Source organism: Rhyacophila brunnea, unplaced genomic scaffold (genome assembly GCF_057557595.1).
Source record: "Rhyacophila brunnea isolate RB1 unplaced genomic scaffold, BYU_Rbru_1.0 scaffold_5, whole genome shotgun sequence".
Classification (NCBI taxonomy): Eukaryota; Metazoa; Arthropoda; class Insecta; order Trichoptera; family Rhyacophilidae; genus Rhyacophila; species Rhyacophila brunnea.
In genome coordinates this window covers 17,069,900-17,079,193 of record NW_028233170.1, presented here as the reverse complement: position 1 = coordinate 17,079,193, position 9,294 = coordinate 17,069,900, and the positions used below count along the sequence as shown (strand labels likewise).

The window sequence follows — 9,294 nt, the reverse complement described above, 5'->3', positions numbered from 1 at the left end:
ATTTTCATTCGCATAAAAATGTTAGTGATTTTGTAAAAATTTACCTAGTTATGTTGTAAAATGTTATTTTTTCAATGCAAACCTAAATAATGTTTACTTGAAAATAACAACCCTTATTGTTTGTGTGAGCGTTGATAACCTACAAAGCATTTTTATACATAAATACATGCTTTTAATATTTGTCTAATAAGGTACCTAAATACCTAACCTAACCTATAAAGATTTCATTTCCATTTAGTTCCGATCGTTGAGGGTTTTATTTTCCTTTGAATGCCAATGTTCTATGACATTTTGAACACTCAAATCGAAAACTTGCAAATCATTACAAACGATAGCCAAACATGCACAAAATAACCAAGTAGACACACACACACACAAAACGGCATGAATTATTTATTTTCATTTCGTATTTTTACCTCAGACCGCGAATCGCCTCGCTACCGGGCCTCCGTTAATTTATCGTCAGGCGGTGCCAAAGTGGAGTAGGAGAGGGCCCACTCGGCGGCCCGGTCCCCCGCCGTCGCCGCCGCAGTGCTCCACCGATCGCGGGCCCGTCAACACCGCTGCGTCGCTGCACAAAACCACCCGAAAACACACGATAAAACCGATAAAATAGCCCCCTGATTTGCGAAAAGTCCCCAAATCGAGAAACTGCCGAAAACGGCATACATTTTGAACACCCGTGTCGAAACTTGCGGCCGACTGACAGCAGCTGTCAAACGGGTCGTATGACAATACGAATGCATAACATAACAAACCTAACCAATTTTCTTTTAACTATAGTATTTTTCCGGGCTATAAAACAATAATGTCAACAAATTTTCAAGTAAATAAAATATAGACAGACAGAGTGAGTGTGAGACTCTTAAGAAAGTTTTGAGTGTGTCGCGAAAATTTTGCTATTTTCTTTTATAATGCTTTAAAACCAACGTGTGTGTTGTGTGTGATTGAATATATTATTATCAAGACTGTGTGATTGTTTATTTGAAACTGTAAGACAATAGATTGATAAGAGAAATAATATTTCTGAAGAGACTTTATTGCATGTTGGTAGAGTGGTCAGGTGTGCGCGATCGGGTTAGCGCCGCTCACCGGAGGATAGTGCAAGTGCGAGGCGGCACGTTGAAGAGGGCGGCTGTCATAACCGAATATTATGATTATGAATAGGGCGCGCCAATAGTTAGTGAGCGGGGCGGGGGCGGCGCGCAGGCGCGGACGTCACTCGCCGCCTGCCCATTCCGCGGCGAAGCTGAGCATCTTCAGAGCTGCCGCGAGAGCACTGCGACTCGGAACTGAAACTCGGCGCCCGTGCGACAGTCCTACGCCGGAATTCGTAACGGCGCCGCTCGCTTCCGGATCACCTCCTTCCGGTTCCGATTTTCGCGCTGTCGTTAACGCCGGCTCGATTGACACATCTCAAAGCCAAATCTTATCCGCTGAATATGATGTTTTCATGCATCACAATTTTTTAACCATCAATATTTTTTGACAATCATCAATTTCGTGAATACAATCATAAATAATCATTTAAATATCTATTAAAAACACTCTTTAATTAACACATAACCATACTATTTTAATCTAGTTTTTAAAAAAGACAATAAATTAGACCTGTCAAACTTTAATTAGACCCATAGTAAGTGAATCAAACATTCCTCTAGAGTGCTTTTACAACAGTTAAAAACATAACATTAAACAAACTTTAACCATAGCTAAGACAATCAATTTAAAATTTAGAGTGTAAAATTTAGGACAAATAATTCACTAAGCTAGACAATAAATAAACTGGAAGTTTTGACCACATGTGACCGATAAATATAATGAATGTCTTCCACCAACGGTCTTGGCCGGTTCCACCGGAGCGACTTGGTGTCTGACGTGGAGGACCTGGTGCTACGGAGCCAGGAGCTGGTCTCTCACGATCTCTACGGCATGGCGCGGTCCCAAGACAGCGGGGGGAACGGCGGGGGGATAGGGGGGATGTCACGGAGGAAGCAGGCACGACCTCTTCGACTCCTCGATGACGAGCCGCTACCGAATAATTCCATGATTACCGGTAAGCTTTGATGAATACTTCACGAAATAGAGAAATACTATATATTCCTACTATACACTTCCACCCTGGATAATTAATTACTATGTACCTACCTACAATATTTTTACGCTAAAAGTACGTCACATACACACATAAAGGAAAACCAGAAATATAAGTCAGGAAAGGATATCTACTCAACTAATATACCTACCCAGTGTTAACTGAGAAGCAGACACGTGCCTCGATAGGTTGGTACCTACCTAATACCTACGCACTAACCATCATAATTATCCAAAGAATAACAAAAAAAACACGTTCAAATTAAAATTAAAATACAAATTCGATTTCTTGGTAGGTACATACCTACCTATGTATATACCTAGATTGGTACTTACGTATTATCAACCTACCTACTGCCAATCAGTGAAGTATACGAGCAGATACCTATACCTATCTACTCTTGTTAACACGTTGTTCAAATAAGATGTCTAAATATGATATTAATATAAATTTATATAACTAAATTATTATGTTAATACTAGGGGTGGAGGTCATTAAGCTCAACCTCATCTACCCCCCCACCCCCCTATCCCCACCCCCAGACTTATAACCTCCTCCCCCCCTAGACACCAAACTACGCTGACATTTAAAACGAATAAAATACTTTTTATAATGTTGAATTTTAAAGAAAACTTTACGATAATTGAAAATGTATGGTTAACTCATGTGCCTACATGCATAGGTACTATGGTGTAGGTACTAACACCTAGGTAAGATGATATTGTTACACATTCATAAATTACCACGTGGGATCTTAGTAGGTAACTTTGTAGGTACAGTACCTATATGTACCTACCTAAGTAAACTATTTTAGAAATCGATTTTTTTGTACAAAATATGATAATAATAATAGCCCGACTATTTATTGCACTAATCATAGTGAGACATGCAAACAACAAAAGGATTTATTCTATGCAATAATTGTATGCATTTTTAAAATAGAGCAACCGATACCGTGCTGTGAGAATGCATTGTGTATTAAACCTATAGAAACAAAATAAAAATCTTATCTTAAACACCATTAGTAAATTTACCTTCAGAGAAACTATACAGGTAAGTATTTCAAAATGAGGTAGTGATTTATATGGGGGGTGTAAAATGACAATGTGAAGTTAACCCATTCTAAGGTAGTTCCGAGGAAGATCTTCGTGGTTCCATGGGAAAGGAGTTCTTTCATTGTTTTTAAGGTTTTTATCAGCCATAAATGGGCCGTTAAAACGAGAACATAAAATATTTTTATTGCTACGAAAATATGGACTTTTTATTTATTTTTTTCTGTTAAGTCAAGATATATATTTTTATTATTACTGACGTGGGTTTTTGATTACTGCTGTAATTATATTATTTGATTAACTCACAATATAAAAATGTTTATTATAAGGATCAAAATACTCACTTAGGAATCTGATGTTTGATAAAATATGCATATCGCAAATCATTTGATTTGTTTATACATATCTCTGAATTTAATACTATGTGGGAGGTATTAACATATATTTGCCAATAACATATATCTATCAAAAAATATAAAGTAGACAGATTGGTAAGTATAGGTATAATATATTAACAAAATAAGTTTAATAAATAAAAGAAAATTATTAAAAAAAAAAACTACCCTTTAGTAAGAAAGGTACCCACATATTTACTTACCAAATCTCACTAAATACATAGGTATTTGACGCAATTTGGAATAAATACATACCTAATCATTTAATTTAATTGCCGTTTTTTACTTATTGCTGAAAATATCCATAAATAATTATAAGTAAAACAGTGAGTGCTTATTTTTAACCCATCCACATGCATAGCACCGATTTTTTTATGAATTCATTTTATCATTGTACACCGTTGAAACCGCCTGATTTGACCCCTTTATTCATACCGCTTAAATACAAAGAGGTGACTTATTTTACTTCTACTTGATATGTATGATTTATGCTGACGTAGTTAACTACCTATAGAATGATATAGGTAGTACAGGGAACTTCAAAATAACATTAAAAATAATGATTAAATGACATGTGTATTTGAAGAAATTATAACGAATGAATTATTTTTTCGAATTTGCTTATTGGATACATTATTAATCTTCTTCCTGTGCAATCGTCTTTTTTGAGAAAACTATCATGACGACCTTCGCTCGTTGTCTGTTACCGGGAACAACTTGACAAAAATGCATTCATAGATACCAATTACGAAGGTTTTTAAGTTAAAAAATGTGGTGTCCTAATATGCTATAGGTATAAACCGTAAATATTTCCTTTTAGAGTGAATTATTAAATTCACTACAAAAATATTAAAAAAGTTTATACGTACGTCAGTTAACGTTGATTTAATTAAAGATATGTAGGTATTATTAAATAATATACAATATTGGTACCCGACAACATCTGACGCCCTCGAGCTACAATCCATTCAGCTTCAGTTTAAGGTACCCCTGATTAGTACGTCAGTTTGATACGACCATCAAAGATACATAAGACGCTTGTAAGTTGAGTAAAAGTCAAACGGAAAACTCGCCACGATAAATTGACGGACGCATCGTGTTCATAATACATCTCGAAAGAGTTTTCAATCCGAGCTCGTTATACAGCGATAAAAAATAGCACTCTGCATCACACAAAGGATAATCAAGCAATAAATCTGGTGCTGAGGCATAAAACGACCGAGTAACGATCTGATCCTTCCGCTTAGATGTCCTGCGGATGATGACCACGCCGTAAACTTCTCCTCTCGTTTCCATCATAAAAATATCTTCATAAACAATGATCCATCCATGGCATCCTTGTTGCAGTTTTCAAAGCACACCATCCTGCATCTCATGCGGCAAAATATTAAAATTCTTTGCAGTATCCAACATTTTATAATGCAATAAAGTGATAAAACAAATATTTGAATATTTTTGCCCGATCCAAAGATGCTTTTAATTGGGGTGTTTATTTATGAGGGTGCTCAGCATTTTTAAGTATGTGCCCTTCTATAAAAATGAATTATTTTTCATCATCATTTATAACCATGCAATATGGTTTTACGTCAATTCTCATTATCAAATAAACAAGTCTTATGTTACTTAGTATAGATATTGTTAATCAGCCAATGTACATTCTTTAGGTAGCCAATAGGTACATTCTATAGAATATCATCCTGATACATTACCTACTTAGGTACATATTTTCGTAAATCGAAATGACGATTTAAACGTTCTGCTTTAGGATTAATATTTTGGGCAGGAAATACAACATAGTAGGAGAGACGCAGTGCGAGACGAGGCAATACAACAGGCGCGATTTAAACAAAATCGGCCACAGCAATTTCTTGGTTTATTTTAGCAATTCCACTGTGGTACTAACTTTTCACGCCGAAATACCTATCTGATTGTAATTACTAATTAAGTATGTTCACGGTTATGTACGTATACGTTTATCATTATGAATGGATCAATACTATGATTGGTCTGAAAATGTTGTATTAGTTCATATTATGTTATGCCCCGATTCATGCTGCTTATCTAAAATTTGAAAGTGGCTAAGTAGTTATTAAATATTTGTGATCTGTTTAACAAAACTAATAACTGTATTGGATAGTATAATTCATGGATACAATACAATATTAGTAACTGTTTTACCAAACATGTACTTATATTGCCATCTTTATCTTGTATTACCAGTATAAGAGAAGTGTTGTCTCCTCTGTCTGAATATATTATTAAGAGATGAAAACAGATAAAATAAACTTCAGTATGTATCTCCCTAGTACTTACTTACCTAGGTACTTAAACTGTGTATCTAAATCCACGATTTTTTAAATACTTTGCGTTACTTCTTTGTTTTATTTATAATCGTGCCATATACTGAAGTCATATATACTTACATATTGATTTAATAGACAAATTGTATTAAATTAATAACCAACATTCAAGTAGTAACCTATTACATACGGCAAATATTGAGGCGTTCGAAGAAAGGGTTGTTGTAAGTATTTTAATTTTCGAATTTGGAATGATCAATATTATATTGCTAGAGACCATTTGTTTCATAGATTCACGCTGTCAAATTGAAACAGCGAGATCGGTAAAGGGATGCTCCGCGAGGCAAATATTGTGGCGCTCGAGCAAAATGTCGAATGGGGAATTGTAACGCAGCCGACGGGAACTCGATAAGCGGCGAACCGATGTCTTTTACACAGCCGGTCGGAAGCCGCCGGTGCCCTATAATGTAATACCTACAACTATATACATTTTTTTCGGAGAAAGTATTATTTATAAATAATAAAGAATTATTGTAAAATATTTCATGTTGTATATAAAGCATATTTCATACTAAAAGATAGGTACCTAAACGTCTTAACGCAACTGAAAACTACCTAATATATACAAAAAACAATATAAAATATAAGTAATTAACGTATTTATTAATTGTATTTTCATTTAATTAGTACAATTTAATTTTACAGTAGCTTAAAAACTACTTTAAATTTTACAAAAACTGTTTTTGTCCTACGTCTTAGTTATTACGGTTGTCAAACTATTTTTAATGAATAGTAGGTACCTAAGTTTGATGATGGTTTAGAAGCCGATATATCTATAAACTTAAAAATGAATTTATAAAATAATGTAAAAACTTATTAAAATTGTATACGTATAATATACATGGTTATATCGTAGTTAAAAACTAACTTAAGGTACCGACTTACTTAACTGCTTACTAATTTAGTGGGCCATTTTCCAATGGGGTAACTATGCCAATTTAATAAAAATGCATAGGTATATACATAAGAGATAATTCGAATGATTTTGTAAATTTTACGCAGAAGCGTAGAAGTAACAGAATCAAATTGACTAAAGCTCATATTCTTCTAGCTCTTATGAAATGTAGTATTTTTTCATTTCGCACACAAAATTAAGATTAATATAGAAAACACTTATAGGTTGCTATTAGCTAGGGATATATATGGTACGTTATATCCTTAATAAAAATAAGGCCACGTAAAACTCTTTTCAATCGTCAGAATGCACATTTTGTAAGTAGATGATTAATAATAATTTTATTATTTAATAACATTATTACTTTTTATCATTTAATTATCTATTCACATAATCTAGGTTCTAAATTAATAAATAACTAAAATATTTATTGTATATTCCCTGTGGTATTTTGGAAGGAATATAAAAACAATTCAATATATTGAATTTAAAAACTAAACTTAATTACTAGAATTACCGTCTTAAGCATTTAACTCCTTTTATCTAAAGCATTCAAACGCTGATTGTAAAAAAAGCCGAAATAGGTTAATTTATACTAATTGATAATACCTTTGGGATTGTCGCCAAAAGCTACCTTTTGATCGCACTATTCAAGAGTGTCTAGAAGTGGGCGAATACGAGAGAGTGTCGTCTTTCCGCGCTATCATTTGACCGAATCTCTCAAGCTCAAGGTCCCGTCTTATCGATTTGTTAATTTTGGAAGGCCTGTCTATTCATTCACCTTGCGAAAAATTTATCGAAAGACTTTAAAATTATCACCTTTCTTGTGATTAACTATTTCTGCATTAGTCGAGCTAGCGTAAAATTTAATAAGAAAAATAAATTAAGGGTAGATAGGTATTTATATTCTTAAGTAAATTTTTATTACATGATCATGAACTGCCGAATACACTTTAATTAATAATAGGGAGGCACTTAATATGGTATATTAATGCAAATTTTATAAACCAAGTTTTGTATAATTATATTATTTATACCTAATATTTAAGTTTATGGAGAAAACTGACATTGCATATAATAATATGTACCTAGTTACTTTATTATATTCTATAAAATTATGCAAACATAACCTAGTCTTGTCATAAAGACGATATGAAAGCTGAAATAGCTTTCAAATTTATAATAGATACGTCTTAAGAATTTAATAATTTTAATATAAATTAATCAACTATTGCAGAATTAATTACCTAGGTAATTAATTACTTAGGTAAATCCGGCCATGATATTCTGACTGTTAAATAATATTAGGCAGTGGCGAAATGTGGACGTAGGCTGTTAAGATCCGACATAAATTATGTATTCTTAATTCAACGAAAACAAATAAGTATGACTGATAAAGTTTAGTGTGCACTATTTGATGCTTACCTCCAACCTTCGACACTGATATTAGACACCTACATACCTCCTCTTTTAATATTTCACAACTTACAGCGCGTAGTCATGATTTGATCCCCTTATAGGATAGGTACTAACTGTATGATACAGTCGGCGCGGTATACCTGCGCGGGGTTGATAGGTGAATACATACATAAAATACGCAACCATTAGATGGCGTTATTGGGTGCGCAAGATTAACGTACCACTACCACTTAATCATCTCATGTAACAACGTTTTATAAAACTCAAAAACATTTACAACAAATATAATTTCAATTTTCTCTGTATACATGTAGGTAGGTAGGTAGATACCTACCTATAGTAAGTATAAAATGCGAATAATCGAATTATTTAATTTTCCACAAAAAGCATTTTGATAAAGTGAGATGGGTAGTATTATTATACCCATTGATGGCAAAATATTAGATATAATTTAGATGTCGCACGTAAATTTAATCCAATTTCGATAATAAGTGCCCTTCTTCTAAGTTGGTTTTGATTAAGTATTATTATTTAAATTTTCTGTATACTTACATTAAACTACCTGTATCATGGAAATGCCATCTAATAATCAGATGTTATTATTGAAAAATGGAAATACATTTGTCACATATAGAAATATTAAGTATTGTATTAAGATGTCAATACTTGAATTCAGCAAATATTATAATGTATATCATAACGTATAAATAAATGCATGACACTAGTGTAAACTAATAGTAGGTACTTATAAAATGATATGGTTATGTTTCTCAACATTAATTATTTTAGTCACAGTGATCTAAAGTCGTAATGATTTGACGAAGAGTTCAGTGTACACGATCGATTCAATTGACAAGTCAGTAACCAAGCGAAGTATCACTCAATACGAATATAATATCGTTCCTAAAATCTTTGAACTGCGGCCAAATTAGGGCTTACACTAAACGAACTTGTATGGTGCACGTTCCTTTTGGATTAAAAAAAATAGTAGAATAATATATATGCCCAGCTTAATATGTTATCTTATTTTATTATAAATATTACACCTGTGCAATGCCTCTCTAAATATATCTAATAC

At 33.2% G+C, this 9,294-nt stretch overlaps 1 long non-coding RNA gene across 2 annotated transcripts in view; it reads left to right on the top strand.

Moving 5' to 3' along the window:
• The first annotated feature begins 530 nt into the window (after nucleotides 1–530).
• Nucleotides 531–9,294, top strand: part of LOC147066107 (uncharacterized) — a 267,876-nt gene continuing 259,112 nt past the window's right edge. For both annotated transcript variants that reach the window (XR_015071618.1, XR_015071617.1), the window contains exon 1: nucleotides 531–2,056. This is a non-coding gene — a long non-coding RNA (uncharacterized LOC147066107). The remainder of the gene's footprint in view (nucleotides 2,057–9,294) is intronic.